The 22,769-nt window shown below is 40.5% G+C and overlaps 1 pseudogene; it reads right to left on the reverse strand.

Annotated features, from left to right (window-relative positions):
- Positions 1 to 872: 872 nt before the first annotated feature.
- LOC129498639 (RNA-binding protein EWS-like) lies at positions 873 to 3,016 on the reverse strand (annotated as a pseudogene).
- Positions 3,017 to 22,769: the final 19,753 nt, after the last annotated feature.

Here is a 22,769-nt window from a genome sequence, read left to right on the forward strand (position 1 = left end):
CTCAGTTCTCCAGGTTTTTGTTGGGGCCGGTCAAGTATGCAGCCTCTTCCTGGCATGTACCAGAATTCCAGACTTCAGAAGAAAAGCAGATGTTCACATAAACCATATTGTTCTTATGAACAATTTGGGTACAATAAGCCTTTCTTAAAATTAGGGTGGTGGGAAATCTTCCAAAATCCAAGTTCTCAGCTACCAGCCAAGGGCCAGAGTGCCTGCAATCCTGTCTGAGAATAACGTCAGGTCTGCTATGTTAACTTGTTCCTGCACAAGCTCTAAACTGGAATTAATTCAAAAGTCTATCAACAGTAGAATGGAACAATGCATAAATACATTTTTATGTATTTATACAATGGAATATTATATAACAATGAGAATTATAGTCCAAACTCTTATGCAATATAGATGAAACATAATGCTGAGCTAAGGACACCAAACATTGTATGTTTCTATTTGTATAAAGTTCAGAAATAAGTAAAATTGATCACCATAGTGATTGAAGTCACCTGGAGAAGTTATAACTGAAATAGATAGGGGAGCTTCTGAGATCCTGGTACTGTTTTTGTTTTGTTTATTGATTTGAGTGCTGATTATATGTTCACTGCGTAAATATCCTTTGGGTCAGCACTTATAATTTGTGCTCTATTCTGTATTATGCTATATTTCAATAAAAACTTTACTTAGAATCAGTTTTTATTTTTTTTATAAACATTTGGAATTTTATTTAAAAAAAAAATCACAACCATGAACATTGTTACAGTTAGAGGCCCTCTTGGTTCTCCACAATGATACTGAGCATGCTCACAAGGGGTTCCCATTGTTTAGTCTTTAGTTAAACAACCATCTTTAAAAGAAGGAAAAAAAACTCGGCACACTACCATTTAACTTGTTTTAATGTTTCTTCACAAATGGTGAAAAATACTAAAGTACAGACAAGGAATAATCATAATGTTGTGGCCAACATTATAAATATGGAATTATAAATTTAAAACATTTTCTGGTTTAAAAAATAAATCTGGTAGTCAATGCAGCTCTGCGGAGTCTCTGCGTCTAGTAGGGCCGGTCTCTGCGCTCCTGACGGTGCTCGCCTTTATCCATTTTTCCAGGTCCTCCACGCCCGCCTCTTCTTCCTCCCATCTGTTCCATCAAAGGTCCAGGGGGCCCACCAGGACCACCTCGTCTTCCTCCGCCAAAGCCACCTCGGTCCATGCTCCGGCCACCACGGAAGCCCCCTCTGTCTCCACCGCGGCCACCTCTGAACATCCCACCGGGACCACCGCGGTCCAGGAGGCCACCTCTTCCTCCCCGCATGCCACCAGGGCCGCCTCTGCCACGGTCACCGCCCGGGGGCGGGAAGGGTGGTGGAAGGAAGCCTTCAGGCTTGGGGGCCTTACACTGGTTGCATTCTGTTCTCCAGGCGAAGTTCTGGTTTCCACACCCTGGATTGGGGCACTGCCAGTCCCCAGCTCGGTGCTGGACGTTTCCTCCTCCAGATGGGTTCCCTCGGGAACCCCGGGGTCCTCTTGGGGGAAAGCCACCTCTGTCTCCTCCACGGCCTCCCATGCGACCCATGGGGGCCCCCAGGACCTCCTGGGCCCCCTGGACCTCCACGGAGTGGCGGTGGCATCCCTCTGCCCTCACGGGGAGGCATACCACCCCGCATGCTGTTCATTGGAGGTTTCTTCCGAGCAAGAGAAACCTTAAGTTTGCTTCCTTGAAAATCTTTCCCATCAAACCACTCCACAGCAGCCTTGGCAGTTGGTGGGTCTTCATAGGATACTGTAGCATCACCTTTGGGCTTTCCTGTTTCCTTGTCCAAGTAGATATGGATCATGGGTTGTCCGGTTCTCTTGTTCATCTTAACAACTCCACACTGCTTAAAGAAGTCAGCCAGATCATCTAGAGTCACATTGTCATTTAAGCCTTGCACATAAATTGCACTGTTGTCAGAGTCTTCATCTGGATCTACAGGTGGGCCTAGATCAAGATCTGGTCCTTCATCCATGGGTCCACCAGGCTTATTGAAGCCACCTCGCTCTCCAGCGCCCATTCCACCGCGTCCTCCTCCCCGCCCACCTCTGCTCATGCCTCCACGATCAAATCCCCCTCTTCCCCTGCCCCGGTTATCAGGGCCATTCATGCTCCGGTTCTCTCCTGGTCCGGAAAATCCTCCAGACTCCTGCCCATAAACACCCATGCTACTGGGGTGGTCCTGTCGGAATGAACTCTGCTGCCCGTAGCTGCTGCTCTGTTGGCTATATTGACTTGGAGCCTGGCTGTAGGATCCAGTTTGGGGGGGATAACTAGTGGGCGGCTGCTGCCCATAGCTGCTTTGTTGACCATAGCTACTCTGCTGTCCATAGCTGCTCGGCTGCCCATAGGTGTTCTGCTGAGAGTAACTGCTCTGATCATAACTAGTCGGCTGTGTAGAGGAGTAGCTGGTAGGAGGATAAGATGGTGGTGCTGTGACTGGCTGCATGGGGTAGCTCCCAGGTACCTGGGGATAACTGTAGTTACTCTGTCCATATCCTAGGCTGGGCTGGTTGTAACCCCCTGTGCTAGATTGAGGTTGACTAGTCTCAGCGGGTTTGTTACCATCCTGTGGTCTTGCAGGTGCGGTGGCTGCTGGCTGCTGCCCATAGGCTGGGTAAGCAGGTTGAGTGCCATATGCAGACTGAGCTGCATAGGAGGCCTGGGTGGTAGTGACCGTAGCAGTGGTGGTATCATAAGCACCAGTGCCGTACCCCTGGACAGGCTGACTGTATGCCTGGGGGGCAGTTGGAGTAGTATAACCAGCGGGAGGCTGTCCATAAGAAGTTGCATAGGCGGTCTGCCCATAGGTCGCAGTGGTCTGAGCCTGGGTATAGCTGACATCAGTGGGCTGTCCATAGGTTCCATAACTCTGCTGCCCATATGCCTGGGTGGTCTGTGCATATCCTTGAGTTGGTTGGGCGGTGTATGCACTGTAGCCCTGCTGGGCTGCAGCTTGGCTATAGGTACTGTAATCCATGGACGCCATTTTCTCTCCTTCCCTCTCGTTCTAGAATCAGTTTTTAAACTAAAAAAAAAGGGCAGCCCTGTGGCTCAGATGGTTAGTGCCACCTTCAGCCCAGGGCGTGTTACTGGAGACCGGGGATCGAGTCCCACATTGAGCTCCCTGCATGGAGCCTGCTTTTCCCTCTGCCTGTGTCTCTGCCTCACTCTCTCTGTACTTCTCGTGAATAAATAAATAAAATCTTTAAAAAAATAAAAAAATAAATCCTTTATATATTTAGGCAGAAAAAACAAGTTATATTTTTTAAAAAAAAGGTTTCTGAGACTACTATTGTATAATATTAAAATAAAACTTCTGTATAATTTTTAAACAATAAAATATGTATAATTTAGGAATATTTATACCAGGTACTCTACTGAGTTGTGTTATATTGCTCTACTCTCTCCAGTATCATAGCCATTAGATATATGTGCTTACTGAGTGCTTGAAATGTGGCATGTCTAAATTTACATATGCCATATGTTTATCCTATAAATGTATATTATACCTGTATGGTATAAGTATAAAATATACACCACATTTTGAAGACAGTATAAAAATAATATTTTTATGTTATTTACATATTGAAATAGCATTGTATTATTGAATATATTGGGTTAAGTAAAATATATTATTTAAATTAATATCTTTTTTAAAAAAAAGATTTTGTTTATTTTAGAGAGAGAGTGTGTGTGTGCGCGTGGGAGGCACAAGGGAAGGCATGAGGGAGAGAAAACCCTCGAGCAGATTCCCTGCTGAGCATGGACCCTGCTGTGGGGCTTAATCCCAGGATTCTGAGATCATGACCTGAGCTGAAATCAAGGATTGGCTGCTTAACTGACTGAACCAGCCAGGGACCCCTATCTTTTTGTTTTTACCTTATACATGTGAGTGCTAGAAAATTTAGAACTACATATGTGATCCATGTTATATCTCTACTAGAGAGCATTAATATCCACCATGTCATTAGTTTCTTACATCAAGCCTGAGAGATAATAGTCCCATTTTATAGATGAGAACACTGAGATATAGAATATAAAGAAAAGGGTATGTAATTTATAAAGATCACATAGCAAGTACTTAGTAGAGACAAAATTAAATATATATATTTCTAGGTCCTGGTTGTTGATCTCTGTGCTATACTCTCAGAAGATAGAGACATGCTACCTACCAGATTTTGGGGGGGGGGGAGAGTGAAATTGATTCAAGAATTCTATATCTCACTGAGATATAGAGATATTATTCCCATATAAATGAAAAAAAGTGTTCTTATGTAACCAAAGGCTTAGGAAATACATTACTTACATGTCAATCTTACTAAAATTTCCATCTAAACACTTATTTCAACTAGTTACGGAAATTGAATGAGGAATTCATGGTGTAAAAGGAGTGGTGATGGGTTTTGAGTCTATTTAAGCATAGAATTGAGTCTAATTATTATCATAATAAGAATATCTTGAATAAGATATTATAATTTTTAAATATAATTTTAAAAAATGTAACAGTAGTGATTTCAAAAAGCATAAAAGCAAAAACTAGTGTTGTAGAGGGGTGGGATAAGGTTGAGGAAGTGTGTAATTCAATAATTTCTTCCTTCATTTCTGAACTTGATAAGGTGGCAACTATACTCTTAAAAAGTGTCATTAAGAGATATAAAAATAAACACTAATGGAACTAAAAACAGAATTCAAACTTACAATAAACTGAGAATAGGTATCGTTTTCTATGATATTATAGAAAACATATGCCATAAAATAAAAGAGAAAAGAAATAAAATAGCACAGAATCAGAAATAAAACAGAATCTTTAAGATGACTGAAAGATCAAATATAGCTAAACCAATAATGAAATAAAATGAGATAAACTTATAAAGATTGAGTTGAAAGATTAAGAGCAGAAATATGACATAGACACATTTATTCTTAGAGTCTCTTTTCTTTTCTTTTTAGGATTTATTTATTTATTTCTTCACAAGGGACAGCGCGCAGGAGGGAGGAGCAGCTCCAGGCAGGGCGCTGACCCAGGACCCGACCCCAGGTCCCCGGGTCCCCAGGAGCCCGCCCTGGGCCGCAGGCAGCACTAGGCCGCTGAGCCGCCAGGGCTGCCCCGGAGTTTACTTTCCAAATACAAGAGTGAAGCTGCAGTATCGAGGGGATACAGGCGAGGTCCCAGCTGGGGCCGCGAGAGAATTCTAGAGACCTCTGCGGAGCTTATTAACGCCCGGGGGCAGGGCCCGGGGTGGGGGAGGGCAGGACCCGGGGCAGGACCTGGGGCAGCACCTGGGGGGAGTGCAGTATGGGGGGGGGGTAGGGCCGGGGGCAGGACCAGGGGCAGGACCGGGGGCAGGATGGGGGGGGTTTGGGGGGTGGCCAGGACGGGGGGGGGGGCGGGCAGGACCAGGGGCAGGACGGGGGGGCCGACGGGGGCAGGACGGGGGCAGGACGTGGGGGGCAGGGCCGGGGGCAGGACCGGGGGCAGGACGGGGGCAGGACCGGGGGCTGCGATATCCCTGGGAGCGGGCGGGGTTGGGGGGAGCAGACTCCCTAAGGGACTTTGGAAGCAGGTCCCAGGGCCTTGAGGGCTCAGGCACGGCGGGAACAGGTCGCTGATGTCCGGCTGGTGCCACCAGAGTCCGGAGGCCCTTCAGATGGATCCCGTGGGCCGCGTGCTTGGGGGTGTGGCCAGCATGGGTCTCGGGGGGGCAGAGCCAGGAAGGGTCTAACGGATTGCTTCGCTGTCCCCGCAGGCTCACGGGGTCCTGGGCCGGGCTAGCATCGCCTTGGCCCCGAGCGCAGCGGGAACTTGGGGCAGCCGCGTCCCTGCGCCGGTCTGCAGGTCGTGCCCTGTCCCCTGCGGGTCCCGCCCCCTCCTCGGCGTCGGTGGTATTTAGTGGCTCCGAGGTATGTAATTCCACATGCTTTTCTCCTTTCTACTCGTCGTAGCCCTTAGGGTCCCGAGCCTTGCGGACTACTTAATAGGCTGCTGTTCGTGGACGAGCAGCAGGAGGAGTTAGGGACGTGGTGCCGCGCGTTTGGTCGCCTCTCCAGCCTGTGACTACACGCAGTTCTGCATTAGAGTGTGGCACCAGCTTTATTCTTAAATAGAAGCATTTAAAACACTTAATCTTTCCTAGATCTCAGCCTCTAATTACTTGGAAACAGAATGAGGGCTGTAAGAATAAAGGTGCAGGCACCAACAGGAAAACAATCATTTGTACACTCAGCTTAGGAATCATGTATCTTTGATGTGGAGACTATTGTTTCTACATGTTTTCTTTTGACTGAAATTTCTTGCTTTTTTTTTTCGAGGTAATTCTGAAATAAAAAATCTGGTGTACCACAATCCAGCTGCGTGTTCTCTTAGATTTCATGGATTCATCAGTCCTCCCCCGGCGATCCAGCCTTGAAGGGGAAACCAAGCCTCCATAAGAGTCACACAAAAGACCGCATTTTCTTCAGGTGTGAGCCCATTCTCTAGAAGTGCAAATGCTCTTCCACTACCTACAGCTTTGCTCAGCAGGTGTTTTCCCCTCCACTTCGGGCCCAAATCCTCCCATCAACCAGGAGCTAATCACCTATTGTTTTTCTTGTGCTTTCCTTCCTGGTGGAAATGTTCCCTGTGCTCACAAGGGGACGTTTGTCATTCCTGCTCCTGCAGGACACTGCTGTGGCCGGCTCCAGAGAGATTGCAGGTGCTCTGGGAGCTGAGCCCGAGCGGCTGCACTGGCCTCTACCGCTGGTTTTGCCACCGTTTACCTTCCAGCTGCTGCTGCTGTCTGATGCTGAGGGCGCTGATTCGGGACACATCCCCATCTTCTCTTACTGCGACCAAAGCCACTGGCTCCGTCTCCCACCACTGCTGAAGCGGCTGACAGCAATGTCTCTAATGCCTTGCACTTCCAATGGTATAAATATAGTTGATTTAGAGTTATTTGAACTTTACGATATTTGCTCACTCTTTTATTATAGCCTCTCCCTTTGAGGTGCAGGATGGAGTCAGGACTTTTTTTGGACAGGCAACATGATAACTCAGAATCAGCTATTTCTTACTCAAATAGCATATCCTTGACCCAAACCTCTGTCATTTAACTCATTCTTCTATTACAGATCAACTTTTTCTCAAAATAGTGTGGCACTGGCATGAAGACAGACATACAGACCCATGAAATAGAATAGAGAACTCAGAAATAAACCCTTCCATATGTGATCAAATGATTTTTGACAGGAGTGCCAAGACCACTCACTGGGGGAAGGACAGTCTTTGCAACAAATCTTGTTAAGAAAACTGGATGTCCACAGGCAAAAAAATGAATTCGGACCCTTACCTCGTATCACATACAAAAATGAACTTGAAATGAATCAGAGACCTAACTGTAAGGGATACAGCTGTAAAACTCCTAGGGGAAAACACAGGGCAAAACCGGCATGACATTGGATTTGGCAATGACTCCTTAGATATGACACCAAAGGGACGCACAACAAAAGAAAAAAGACAAATCGGAAGTCATGAAAATTAAAGTTTTTTGTGCACCAAAAAGTATCAACAGAAAAAAAAAGATGCCCGTTCACAAGGAATGGGAGAAAATATACCCAAATCATATATCTGATAAGAGATTGATATCCAGAATATGTAGACAACTCCTAAAACTCAGCAACAACAGAACAAACAACCCAACTCAAAGATGGGCTTAAATAGACATTTCTCCAAAAAAGATATACGGATGGCCAAGAAGCCCATGAAAAGACTCTCACTATCACTGATCATTAACGAAATGCAAATCAAAACTGTAATGATCTACCACCCCACAACCCAATAGGATGGTTACTATAAAACACACACACACACACACACACACACACACACACACACACAGAAAATAACAAATGTTGGTGAGGATGTGGAGAAATTTGAACACTTGTGCTATATTAGTGGGAACTAGTAATTTGGTGCAGCCACTATGGAAAACATATGGTGGTTCCTCAAAAAATTAAAAATAGAATTACCTATGATCCAGCAATTCTACTTCTGGGAATATAACCAAGATAACTGAAAGTGCAGTATCAAAGAGATATTTTTACACCCATATTAATTGCTGCCATATTCATAATAACTAAATTGTAGAAACAGCACAAGTGTCCATCTACAGAGAAAAATATAAGCAAAATGTGCTTTATACATAGAGTGGAATATTATTCAGCCTTTAAAAGGAAGGAAATGCAGAAATACGCAAAATATGGATGAACCTGGAGGACATTGTGTAAATGACATAACCCAGTCAAAAAAAGACGAATACTGTCTGATGAGTACTTAAGAATGGTCAAAAATCATAGAAAAGTATAATATGGTTGCCAGGGGGTGGTGGGAGAGGGAAAAAGGTGAGTTATTGTTTAATGAACGTAGAGTTTCAGTTTTACCAGATGAAAAAGCTGTGCAGATGGATGGTGATGATGATTTCACAGAACTTGAATGTTCTGTACACTTTAAACTGGTTGAAGTGGTAAATTTAATTGTAGTGTGCTTTTATCATAATGAAAAAATTGAAAAAAGAAATCATCAAACAAACTAGAAGACCCATTTAGCCAGGGAGTCAGCGGTTCTGTGGGCCCCGGTGGGCACCCACGTCAACGCGTGCTGGTTATCAGAAATGCAATTTTGTAGAAGTGTTTTTATTCTTTGCCTTTGTTTTTTACAAAGTACACAGTTTTGAGAGAAGGAATCAAAAGTTTTGGGTGTGGATGACAGTCTCAAGTTTTTATAAGCTCACCTTTCAGAAGGGGCTCTTTTTTCTTTCTTCACTCTATCCTCTTATGTTCTTATTCTTTCTGGTAGAGTTGTTATTCCTTTACCTCTGTTAGGATGATTATTAATCATCTGTTGTTGTAAAAGTGGCAAAAAGCATATAACATGAGATCTACCCTCTTAAATCTTGAATCCATAAGTTCAGTGTTGTTAACCATAAGCACAGAGCATTAGCGGAGTGGGCTGGGCTCCTGTTGCCTCCCCAAGGAGAGGCCAGGGCCCCGGAGTTTCCTTGCCAGGGAACCATGGCAAGAGAGGCCACCGGTTTTCCCGCTGGCTTCCCTGTGGTGTGTGCTCCGGGGAGCAGGAGCCTCTTCTGTCTGGATTTCTCCTGCAGAGAACTGCTCCACATACTGTGGAATCAGGAGGAAAGAGGGTCTGGGGCGTCCTGTGCCACCAACCTGCTGGCACTCCTCCCCGGTCATTCCACCGCTTACTATGGCCCTTGTCACCTACGTGTGCTTTCGTGGTTTGAGGACTCGGAAGCGTGATTGCCGTGCTCTGGGCTTTTTATCTGCATGAGAGGACACAGCTAAGACATACAGACGTGAAGATGGACACTTTTAAACCCTTTTACTGCATCAACAACTATCCTCAGTGTTTATACAATGATATTTTTCCCAAAAACATTATAGACACGTTACTATTGTTTTCCTAAGTTTATAGAGGAGGAAACTTACACAGAGAGAAAATATTTAACTTTCCCCAAATCATGCTCTTTATTAGTAGAACTGGGAATTAAAGCAGGCAGTTTAACTCCAGAGCCTGTGCCCTAGAGACCGGACAGGGTAATTGTTGCACTTGTGTGACAACTCAGTGGTTGTTCTAGAAGGAGAAAACAATAGGAAAAAACAAAACAATACAATAATATAAAAATAAAAAAAAAAACTCTGGAAAATCCCCAAAATTCAGTGTCCAACTTGGAACATGCATTATATGTGAAGGGGTTTGGGTTGTTACTTGTTTTTGCTGTTATTGCTGAGTTTTTTTTTTTAAGATTTTATTTATTTATTTATTTATTTATTTATTTATTTATTTATTTATTTATTTATGGATCGCAGTGGGGAGGGGTCGAGGGAGAAAGAATCTCAAGCGGACTGTGCTGAGCCCAGAGCCCAACACTGGGCTCAATCTCACAACCCTGAGATCATGATCTGAGCTGAAATCAAGTGTCGGATGCTGAACCAACTGAGCCACCCAGGCGCCCACTCTGGCTCTGTTATTAAACAGTTAATTATTTCTATTTTTCATAGTTGAAAAATATTTTTTGGGCAGCCCGGGTGGCTCAGCGGTTTAGCGCTGCCTTCAGCCCAGGGCCTGATCCTGGAGAGCAGGGATCGAGTCTCACGTCGGGCTCCCTTCATGGAGCCTGCTTCTCCCTCTGCCTGTGTCTCTGCCTCTTTCTCTCTCTGTCATAAATAAATAAAAAATCTAAAAAAAAAGAAAGAAAAAGAAAAGTATTTTTTGTTTAAAATTGATTCTTTTCAAAACATTCATTGTGTCCTCTTGGTTGTAAATAGGAAAAAAAAGTAGCAGCTTTATCTTCTAGCAACTGATGCTTTGCCAAATTCAAATACAGATTTCCCTGAGAGTCTGTGGTAATTAACATGTAGTAAAATTATTTTTTTAGGTTGAAACCATATTAGAGAGTGCTTTTCAAGATAGGAGAGGTTTTTATCCTTTTGGGTCAGATTGTCATAACCGTTTTTCTTGATTTTTAACCTCCTCCTGGAACTGCTCCTGTTAACACCAATGGTCCCGAGAAGCCAGGCCGCTGCCCCTTTGTCTGCTCTGCCCCAGAGCAGCCCAGGCTTCTGGATCCCAGAGTCCTCTGGTCATTATTCCTGCCTTTTCCTGATTCTCTGTGAAGATAGCTGAAGGTCAAACTTGAGCTGCTGGTATGTACAGTGAAGTGTTTGTTCAGCTCGATTGTCCTCCAGGAGGTTTTAGCATTTATATCTCCATCATATTTCTGTAGTATCCCAACACGGTCAGTAATATTTATGAAAATATTTGTCAGTTTTATAACTTCAGAATGCTATAATTATTTTTTTAAAGATTTATTTATTTATTCCTGAGAGACACAGAGAGAGAGGCAGAGACCCAGGCAGAGGGAGAAGCAGGCTCCATGCAGGGAGCCCGATGCGGGACTCGATCCCAGGACCCCAGGGTCACGACCTGGGCCAAAGCAGACACCCACTGAGCCCCCCAGGAATCCCCCTATAATTATTTTGATATTCATTGAGGTTGAATTTCCATTTCCTTGTATTCTTTTGTGACATGCCTGTTTGTAACTTTTGTCTACTTTTCTGTTAAAACTTGTTTTTTGATTTCTAAGGATTCTTAGCAAATCAAATATATTAACTCTTTACCCTTTCAAATAATTTTCAAATATTTCCCCACAACTCTAAATTTCTCTCACTTCCAGTTATAGTTTTTGGGTGCATATATGGTTTTAATTTTCAAGTTGAAAAAATTATGGTATTATGCTTAGAGTAGCTCATACTTCAAGCTTATATTTTTAAAAAGGTTTTATTTATTTATTCATGAGAGACGCAGAGAGAGAGGCAGGGACACAGGCAGAGGGAGAAGCAGGCTCCATGAAGGGAGCCTGACGTGGGACTCGATCCCCGGACCCCAGGATCAGGCCCGGGGCTGAAGGCGGTGCTAAACTGCTGAGCCACCCGGGCTGCCTTGTAATTATTATTTTTTTATATAATTTAGAGTGTTTAAGGCTTTGAGTATTACTTTATTATCTCCATTTTGATTTCTATTGAGCTGTAGTATAACAGTACTTTGCTTGAATGTCTTTTGAAGACCACATACATCATTACAACCTGGTTAGCTTTTTTTTTATTATTTTTTTTAGATTTCCTGGCTTATTTCTGACCTACTGACTGCCTATGTTGTTCTAGCATTCACAGAAATCCAGCGATGGAAAACCCATATCTGAATTTTGAAAAACAGGAACTATGGATTAGGCAAGTGTAGGCCAACCTGGTTATATGCCTATAACACTGTTCAAACATATAGTTTTGTTGCATTAAATCTTGTGTGTTATGCAGTCTGGATGAGGAAATACTTTATATTTGGATGAGAAAAGTATCTTTTCCAAGATGGCTTCATTTGGAAGTTGTTTTGGTGGAGGTTTCTTACGTGTTAAGCATTTGGAGAAATTTCTTTTCCAACGAACACAAGCTAGTAAGATATTTTAGTATAAAACTAATTCATACAGGAGCCTATTTTAGCTGGGCTCACATAGAGAAAACCCAGATATTTGTTCTTTTTGACTAAAATTTAGTATGTATTTATTTACAGTCCCTCAATGTTATCTGTGGGTTATTCTGACATACATCCTGGGAAATCTTATGCTGGGTGAGTGAGAATTTCTCAGCACAGGAGCCTAGAACAGTCTCATGTGAAGCAGCTCTTAAGACCAGTGCTGACTTACTCTTGTGCCGATACCTGCTTTTCATGTGCTCAGTGATGTTCTGCATTCAGCCTGCGGCCGACTGTACCACTGGGATTCTGGGAGGCTTTCTACTGGGCACTGGCTATTTCCTTTCCTAAACTACAAACACAACTGCCCCTTCTGTGTAGGGAAACAGACAGGTTTGCCTTGGCCAAAGTCTGATGGCCCAGAATCAAGCCCTTAAGTGCTTTTTCAAGTGCCCAGTCTAGGTTCTCTAAGGATTAGTCTGTTTGGTAGCCCAAGAAGGAAATTACCCAGTCATTTCTGTTCTGGCATTAACCAGAACACAGATGTTTCTTTTGATTTTGTGGGAGAACAAACTTGAACTGGCACTTTTCCTGGATAGGAGGATACAACTGGTAGGAGATGTAAAATATTTTTTATTGACCTAGATGTCTTAGAGAATATATTATGAAAATAATACTTAATTAACTTTTATCCATCAAATGTCCCTTTTCCATTTCACATAATAGAGGAATTAGAAACTCCCACAAAAACGCTAGCAAAAACTTGAAATTTACAGGTATCTATTCCAATGTTTTTTAATATGCGGGCCATAACCCTAATCCTATTAATTGGAATCTTTGGGAAAGGGCCTATGGGTTTCCAATTTTATCAGTTATCTCAGGTAATTCTAATATATACTAACATATGAAGACATATGACTTAAACTCCAAAGCACACTCAGTTGAATTTACTCTACTAGTTAGAATCTGTTTGAGAATAAGAGGAAATTTAATGACAACAAAATGATACTGATTTAGTTGGATCTGTTGACATAGTTAAGCATTATTGTAAGTGTTTAATTCTAGTAATAACCTTGAATTTTTTTTCAAGGCCTCAGGGTTATAACTTAGAATGGATTCAAGATGTGGTTTAACTATCTCATAACACATTCATATTTCAGAAGGTAAATACCCTTCACTTTGGGTCTTGAATAGATCCACATTATAGAATATTCCATTCTGTAAACAATAAGGTTATGGTGGACACATGGGGACATAGAGATAATCTGCCCAGGTCTCCCTCCAGGACAAGCCTTATTGCCTAGCAACATTAATTTGTCAAATTTTAGTCCAACTTTTATAACATTACCATGCACTATTCTTCACTCCTGTTACCATTAGAGGAGCAGATAAGGAGAGAAAAGAATGAAAAAATATTTTTTTTTCAGGGTCATGATCTGTTAAAACGGGAGGGAATCCCTGTCTGCAAGAGTTAAGAGGGGCTCATGTCTAAAATCCATGTGCCTTCTTTTTTTAGCAACCTAAATGTAAGCTTATCTAATTACATTTCTTGAATAAGTATCTTTTAAAAAGCAGTTCTAGGGATGCCTGGGTAGCTCAGCGGTTGAGCGTCTGCCTTTGGCCCAGGGCCTGATCCTGGGGTACTGGGATTGAGTCCTGCATCGGACTTCCTGCAGGGAGCCTGCTTCTCCCTCTGCCTGTGTCTCTGTCTCTCTTGCTGTGTCTCTCATGGATAAATAAATAAAATCTTAAAAAAAAAAAAAGTTCTAACATGTTTAGATATAGACTTCATACCTTACTTGTGCTCTAAGTATTAATGTTAGCATGACTATAATTTTTTTTTTTAACATTTCTTTCCTTCCTCCTACTTCCTACCCTGAGGATTTAAGTTCCTATGTCTCTGTGAAAGATAAGATCTTAATTACATCCTGGTCAGCAAAATAGAAACCGAGCTTTCTTACCACTACCAGATACTATACTCTAGGTTTTCTGTTTTAAAAAAAGAATAACATCTCTTGGCTATTTAAGATAACTTTTAGATTGCACAAATGCATAATCATCCACAATTGAACTTCAAACTGGTTTATGCTGTAATTATATATATATATATTTTTAAAGATTTTATTTATTCATTCACGAGAGACACAGAGAGAGAGGCAGAGACACAGGCAGAGGGAGAAGCAGGCTCCATGCAGGGAGCCTGAGGTGGGACTTGATCCCAGGTCTCCAGGATCAGGCCCTGGGCTGAAGGCGGCGCTAAACTGCTGAGCCACCCGGGCTGCCCTGTAATTATTATTATTTTTCTTATAATTTAGAGTGTTTAAGGCTTTGAGTATTACTTTATTATCTCTATTTTGATTTCTATTGAGCTGTAGTATAACAGTACTTTGCTTTTGCTAACTGTGCAAAAGTGAATTTATGGATTTTATATTTTTAGTTGCAATTTTAGGAAGGCTTTTATAAGTTTCTATGTATTCATTTACTCATTCATCCAACAACTTATTTTAGAGTACTGACTCTGGGTCAACCACTCTTCTTTGTACTGGGACTGCAACAGTGAACAAAACTGGCAAAAAGCCCTAACCTCATAGAACTGTCTTGTAGAGGGAGGAGATAGGCAATGAAAATGGCAAATATGAACAAAAATTCAAAAGAAATCATTGTTATGGGGGGGGGAAGAGTAATGTAAGAGGGGTGGGAAGGGTTGGGTGATAATCTTCATGCTTATGATCTTATTTACATACCACAGAGCATCAGAAATAACATTGGGATGCTAAATATTATTTACATCAGTTCTTTTGCTTTACTGTAGCGACCAGCGTTTTATTTCTTAATTTATAACAAGGATTACTGATATGTTTCCAGAACCCACTGAATTTGAAATCATCTTAAAATATGTCCTTATTTGGGATCCCTGTGTGGCTGAGTGGTTTAGCTCCTGCCTTTGGCCCAGGGCGTGATCCTGGAGTCCCAGGATCGATTTCTGTATCAGGCTCCCTCCCTTGAGCCTGCTTTTCCCTCTGCCTGTGTCTCTGCCTCTCTCTGTGTGTCTCTCATGAATAAATAAATAAAATCTTAAAAAAAAAAAAAGTCCTTATTTGAAATAGTCTCTTTGGAATGTATAGCTAAGTGAAAAAAAAATATTTTTGAGAGAAAAAGAGAGGTGGGGGAGGAGCAGAGGGAAAAGCAGAGAGGGAATCCTAAACAGGCTCCACCCCCAACATGTGAGCCCAATGCAGGGCTCATCTCACAACCCTGAGATCATGACCTGAGCTGAAATCAAGAGTTGGATGCTTAACTGACTGAGTCACCCAAGCACCCATAGCTAAGTGAGATTTAATTTAAAAAAAAAAAAAAAAAAAAAAAAAAAACAGACACTGGGGTGCCTGGCTGCATCTGCTTTCAGCTCAGGTCATGATCCTGGGGTCCTGGAATTGAGCCCCACAGTAAGGCTTCCTGTTCAGCGGGGAGTCTGCTTCTCCCTCTCCTTCTGCGTTTCCCCCTGCTCATGCTCTCTCATTCTCAAATACATAAAATCTTCTAAAAAAATAATAAAAGACAGAGACTGAAAGTTGTCTGTATTGATATATGTGAGAGCAGTTGGCATATTAAACCCCAATAGAAAATTAGCACTTGCCTTTTTTAAGTTCACCGATTTTATGTTGCAGTTATAAATTTAAAATGCAATTAAAATAATTTGTGTTCTCTCACCAAAGAAGTCTCACTAAGAAAGAAATCTTAGTGAGAAATTTTCTCATTACATCATTAAGAGCTAGGAAAACAACTTAGACTTCTGAGAATCTTTACATACTTAAAATGAAAAAGGAGAAAATTGGGCAACTGAAGTTACCTTTAAAGTATTGCAGTAAGATCTTAACACAACATCCGGCAGATGGACGTCATGTTGGTCGGCCTAGGTCCCCCTCCAGAAGACTCGTTGCCCAGCTGTCAGCAACTGCAAGGTGGGCTTCCACTGCAGAGCATCTCCTTACCTGAAGTCACGTCCTTCTTGTGGCAGCCCACAGCTCGTGACAGCCAGGCAGTCTACCATTTCTGCTCTACATGGGCTGTGGGATGCCATGTTCAAAACTTACTACAAAGTTCGAGAAGATGGCAGGATAATGAGCAAGCATAGGGCACTTCTAGGTGTGGAGCCCATTGCACCTACACAGGTCACATGTGTGTAAAGCTGGCGCTGGCTCCATAGAATCCCGTGTGCTTGGCCAAGGCATTGTTGGGCTTAAAATGCATTGCAGTTCAACCTGGATGCCAAACCCATTCTTGTGTAACCAAGCAAATACTTTTTTCTAAAAAATTTAAACTATACTTTGCTGGTTCACCCGTAGCTCTAAGTACCATGTCCTGAAAGCTCTGCTATTCATCATGCTGTTTTATATGTCATATCCAAACGCTTTATAGTATAATCTCCACCTTCCTACTTAAGTCATCATGAATATGATGCTTTTATTCATCCATTTCATTTTTGCCCTTACACAGAGGTACATTCTTACTCGATTTGAGAGACTTCTATAAGAAAAAGACTAGGAAATTACAAATACAAATTTGGTATGTGAATTAATATTTCCTTAAAATGAGAAAAGAAATAATAATAAATATGTATACAGAAACTTGACAAATGCCATATATGTAGAAGTTTTCTGACTGAATTTTTAAAAAGAATTTATTGATTTATTCATGAGAGACACAGAGAGAAAGGCAGAAACACAGGCAAAGGGAGAAGCAGGCTCCATGCAGGGAGCCCAAAGCAGAACTCGATCTCAGGACCCTGGGATCATGACCTGAGCCAAAGGCAGATGCTCAACCCCTGAGCCACCCATGTGCTCCTTTCTGACTGAATTTTAACCAATTTTTTTTAAGTCAGTATTTTTGGCTTCTTCTAGGATACTTCCCTCCTGTTATATTTGAATTTTGGTATGATAAATCATTGTGAAAAATATATAAAACTAACTTAAACCATAAGAAAGAGCAATTTAAGTGCATTTTTAAGTTGCTGTTCTTTTGTTTTGAGCTATGCTATTGTACTTTATACATGTGTATGTGCACACATACACAGTGGTTTTGTTACTGGAACACTAACTTTTCAAACAATTTTTCTGCATTGATGGAATTTTGCCTTTTGTTTGCTCCAGACTGTCAGAATAAGGTGAGATAGATATACTAAAATATAATCGAATACATTGAAATGCATGTAGAACAAGCATTTCACAATTTGAAGTACTTTTTCTGTTTTTACTACTGCTATGGGTTGTGTCCTACAGAGGTAACTGACAATTCCATTTCATGTACTTCCCACCAAAAACAAAACAAAACAAAACAAATGTATTATCTGTTCACAATTGTGTTCCTTGAATTATCAAACATATTGCTGAGAGGAGAGAACTTCCACTTTCACTATGTATAAGTGAGGCCTAATACCCCAATTCAATTTTACACAGCTGATGATTGGAAGAATTTTCCAGGCTAGTTTCTGGTTTTATACATTTCAAATCTTGTATTTTCTCCACTACCTACCATTTTATGTTTATTTTTATTTTATTTTATTTTTGTGGGTTTTTGTGCAAGGCACCAGAGGACATGTTCATGTTAATATATACATTCTAGCCCTGAGGCTTTACGTTACGTTGCTGGGCCAGTCAGCCAATAGGTAGGAGTGTCTCTTGAGGTCATTCCTATACTGGGCCTGCTAGCAATATCTTCACTATGTGGAAGGGACTGTGAACCAAATAAATATCTCCCACTAAATCAACAATAAATGTATCCCCAACATACCTTCTTAGTTGGATTCCCAAAATGCCTGTGGCTGCTCCAACACTCCTGGAGCATAATGGAAAGTGTGAAAAGGAGTCAGCATGGAAACTGACCTTTATTGATTACAGTTAAAATGTCTTATTTTTTGCAGATTTTGCAAAAAATATGATTGTGTGCATACATTGTCATTGCACATACCAGAATTCAGAAGAGTAAACCTACTCTTACTCTGATTGCAGACCTGATCCTCTCTAAGGAATTTCTAACCTCCACTGTTGATGTCTTTCTATGACACTAAGATGCTGATGCTCTTCTTACTTGAGGAAGTAAATAAATGCACTGTACGGAGACTATTCAATATTATTTGTAACCAATGAGTCTTTATTCATAAATAATGAACCCATATTATTTTCTTTAAGAATTATTTCATTAGGGATGGCTGGGTGGTTCAGTGGTTAAGCATCTGCCTTCGGCCCAGGGCCTGATCCTGGGATCCCAGGATCGAGTCCCACTTCGGGCTCCCTACATGGAGCCTGCTTCTCCCTCTGCCTGTGTCTCTGCCTCTCTCTCTCTCTCTCTCTCTCTCTGTCTCTCATGAATGAAAAAATAAATCTTAAAAAAAAAATTATTGCATTAAATCCGGCTGGTCCAACACTATATTGTTGCATGGATACTTGCTGTTGCCTTCCCCTCCTTCCTTCCTTTTTGTACTCTTTCAAAGTAAATTTTTGCAATTTCTTCGTGTTGGTCCTCATTGATCAATGAAGTATTCATGGATCTCTCCCTACCATTTTCTTCAGCAAATTTAGATTTTATGAGATCCATTCAGTAATTTAAAAAGGTACATTTTTTTTGTATTTAGGTACATTTTTGAGTATACAGAATATATATACAATTTTAAGGGTTCGAAGGATTACTGAGCTTATTTTTTCCTTAATAACATTCTGAGGTGGTATTATCATTTTCTCTCTTTGAAGGAATGGAGACTGAGAAAACCCAGATGCCCAATGACATGCAACTAGTAAGTAACAATGTTCAGAATTAGAATTTAGAGCCACTTGACTCCAAAGTTTGTGATCTTAAACATTTTATACTATTTTTTCTTCAGAATCCTGCTGTCCTCCAATGTGACTTATTTAATCTGATTAATACATCGAAGTGATAAATACAACCTCTACTGTAACACTAATAACATTATAGTATTTTTTGTTCGTTTACATATTAGGTTGTAAGATCTCAAGGCAGCAGGAATTGGTTTCTTTCATCTTTGAATTCTCATCTTCTAGCATCTAGAAAAAAGAACACTGAATAAATAAGTGAGTTAGTGAATTGCTGAATGAATCTAACAACAAACAGAAGAGATTAGTGACTCCTACTCAAAGGGGTCACATTATCTATAGAGAAGTTTTAAAAACTGAACTGAAAGTTGGTCTGCTTTATGTTATCAGCCTCCACTGTCAATTCTAAACAATGTCAAAGACAGAATAATCCTCTCCACCTAGGTGGGTCCCTCTCACTGGCCACCTCCCCTTCCAAGCAATGGACCTCAAAACAGGCCACTGGATTTTTCAGTGAATACTTTCTGGCAGCTATTTGGGGATCATCTTATCTTGAGGCATCAGATACCCCCAGGCCTCCCTTGACTTTCTCTTGCACTGCTTCCATCCCAAGCAGGTTTGAGGCTGTTGGTGGTTTGTCTCCACATACTTGTATATTGCCATCTAGTTTTGTCGAAAATGCTGTCCGTGGCTCTTTAGTTTTCTCTCTAGCTCTTACCTCCATGTTTATGTCAGTTTCCTGGAAGACCCAAAAACTATGCTGTTTCTACTTGTGTCATTTTCTCAGGATCTCCCTGGGTACTTTCATTTTTAATCTTTGTCAGTATGAAACGTGAGTTCATGGAACCTCAGTGTTTTTAACTTTTCATTACTTGATTTTTAGTAAACCTAGTAATGATTTTCTTATAGTAGTTATTTATGGTTGATCTTTTTTTTTTTTTTTTAGTAGCCTGTTTATAGTTTTACCCATTTTTCTATTTAGAGTCTGCCTTTTTTCTTAATGATATGTTAAGAACCCCCCCCCCTTTTTTTTTTTAAGATTTTCTTTATTTGACACAGAGAGAGGGAGCACAGCAGGGAGAATGGCAGACAGAAGAAGGAGAAGTGAGCTCCCTGTTCAGCAAGGAACCCAATGTGGGCCTCCATTCCAGGGCCCTCGGATCATGCCCTGAGCGGAAGGCAGACGCTTACTGACTGAGCCACCAAGGCGCCCCTGTAAGAACTCTTCTTAAGATATAAATTTTAATTCTTTGTCTATCACATATTATAGTAACAACAACAATAATATTTAACGGTGTGGCATTTGTCATCTAAATTTATTCTGACATAACATAGTTTTGAACTTTCACTGAATCAGTTTCTCAGTATCTTTTCTATGAGGTTTTTGGTTTTTGGTTATATTTAGAAAGACCCACCCACTGGTTGTTGAAGACTTTAATAAGTTTTTCATTCAATTAATGTCACTACAGAACAAAGAACAATGAAGTCTTGGAAAGCAGCACATTGTCTTAATATGAAATGATACCAATGTTGTTTCCATTTATAGATGATCCCTACATGCTCTGATCTATTAATCAACAAGTAAGATTTGTGCAGTGACTTATAATTTAAAAACTTCTTTCACTTATATAATTTGGGCCTCACAATAAATCATGTATTTAGAAAAATAACTGCCTAAAGTCAGCAAGCATTCTTTTCCAAGTAAATTCTGCCTAATTTTGAATCTTTCTTGTTGTTAAGGGATCTGAAGATCAGCAACTACAGTAAAAAAAAAAAAAAAAAAAAAAAATCATGAACAAACCAGTTAGCAGACATTTGCCAGGAAATGGATTGTTTGCAGATTACTTGGCATAGATCCCCATAAAGAAGCATATCTGTTCCCACCTCTTTACTCTACTTTTCCTGCCTGCTCTGTTCCAAAGAAGCAAATGTTTAGATAAATTCGAATCATCCAAACTAGGAGTTTATATTAATCTGAACAAGATAAGTTATAAAAACTAGGTGATATTCAAATATTACCCATTTTTTCTATAGTTGATATTTACATTTAAAAAAATATCACCAGAGGTTTTTTTTTTTTTTTTTTTTTTTTAGGGTTTTTCTCTGTTTGGAATTAAGTTAAAAGTTTAAAAAAGCCAAAAACATTTTTATGTGATTTGGGGAATTATTTCTTGAATGGAATTTTTTTTTTTAAAGTCTTTTTAAGTCAAAGTTATTTCCTAGGATGCTGCAATTCTGGTGAGTCAGAAACAAACCATATTTGGACTTTCAAGTTTCCACTTTCAATGGCTTCCTCTGTTTTTTCTTTTTTTTTTCATGCTCAACAAATGTAAAATATTTTAATCAAGTGGAAACAGATGAAAATGTGACTCATTCTACTCGGCTAAGGGATTGGTTTGCTGATGTCATCCTAGTCTCTTGCCAAATCATTCTAAGACGTGTGATCAGTCTAAGGAATCCTGCATTTTGGTGTAGGAACTAAAGCATTTTGTTCTAAAATGTCTTTATCTCCCATTTCCCTCTACTTCATATTTCCTTTAAAAAAAAAAAAACAACTCTTGAATTGTTTCATACTTTTCTTGTGTGTCATACCACATACATTTCCTTTCATTCTTTGTGCCTCCACTCTACTACTTTTAATATATGTTTCTTCTGAAGACTGTTTGCTATTCTTTAGGTAGAAAAAACAGTCATAAGATTTATAGCTTGAAAACTCCACTCACTCTGGAGTCTCCCTTTCAGGACAGGCATTAACCATCTGCTTTCATGTCTTTATTGAGCATCTTTGTTCTGAGAGCTCTGAAATCTGCATCTTTATGTCAACCATTTAAATGGGCTAACTCAACTTCCCGCTTCCTACTGGTAACACTCGTCACATGTCCCACGGGCACTTTTAGTTAAAATATTCAAAACTTAATTAATTATTCATTCTCGGCACCCAAGGTTGATCTTTAAAAAGATTACCATTATCATTAATAGCTTTATCATCCACTCAGTCACAGAAGTATGTCTTTGAATTTTTTTTTTTACGGCTCCCTCTCTATGACATTTCCTGTTGAACTAGTGTTCAAATACTGTTGCTTCTTTTTCAGAAATAATTCAAGAATTCAACACTTTTTCAGTTGTTAAAAGGAAGGACTTCAGAACCAGAAAACTGGGGTTTATTTAATTTATTTATTTATTTTGAAAACTGGGGTTTAAATCTTGTCTTCACCATTACTATTTGTGTGACCTGGGGCCTATTGTTTAAAACCTCTCTGGGCCTCAGTTTTTTTGTCTGTAAAATGAAAATAAGCATAATATCTATATCATAGGGATTATGGACCTAGAACAGTGCTTGGTGTATTGTACATGCTCCCTAAATCTTAACTATTATCATTTTCATCACCATCTTTCCCTTCCCAGACAACCAAGAGGAATATTAAGAACACTGCTGTATAAATGAGTGTGTAGCTCAAAAGTAAGAGAAAAGTACATCGAGACTCGGTAACATAGACATTCCAACCAAGGTTTTAGAGAGAGAGAGGAGAGTAAAGAAAAGAAGATAATGGCTAAGTTTTTAATAGGTGCAACAAGTAAAGGCTGAGTCAGGGGAAGTGACACCAAAAGGAAAGAAAGAGTGCTGGAGAAACAGGATTAAAAACAGAACTAGTAGGGGAAAATTTCAAAAAGATGGAGTAGCAGCAATGTTAAATGCTGTCAGGGTTTGCACGCGGGCTTTTGCATGGGACTTAGTCATCAGTGGAAAGATGGCCCTGCTGCATAGAGTTGAGGGAAGACAGATAATGTAGAGAATTTGTTCAAGAAATATGGCCAGAAAAAAGCACAGACCCAGAGCACTTATTTCCTTCTATTATAGTTATTTATCAGCTTTTCTAAACCACTAGAATGTG

Source organism: Nyctereutes procyonoides, unplaced genomic scaffold (genome assembly GCF_905146905.1).
Source record: "Nyctereutes procyonoides isolate TBG_1078 unplaced genomic scaffold, NYPRO_anot_genome, whole genome shotgun sequence".
In the NCBI taxonomy this organism is placed as follows: Eukaryota; Metazoa; Chordata; class Mammalia; order Carnivora; family Canidae; genus Nyctereutes; species Nyctereutes procyonoides.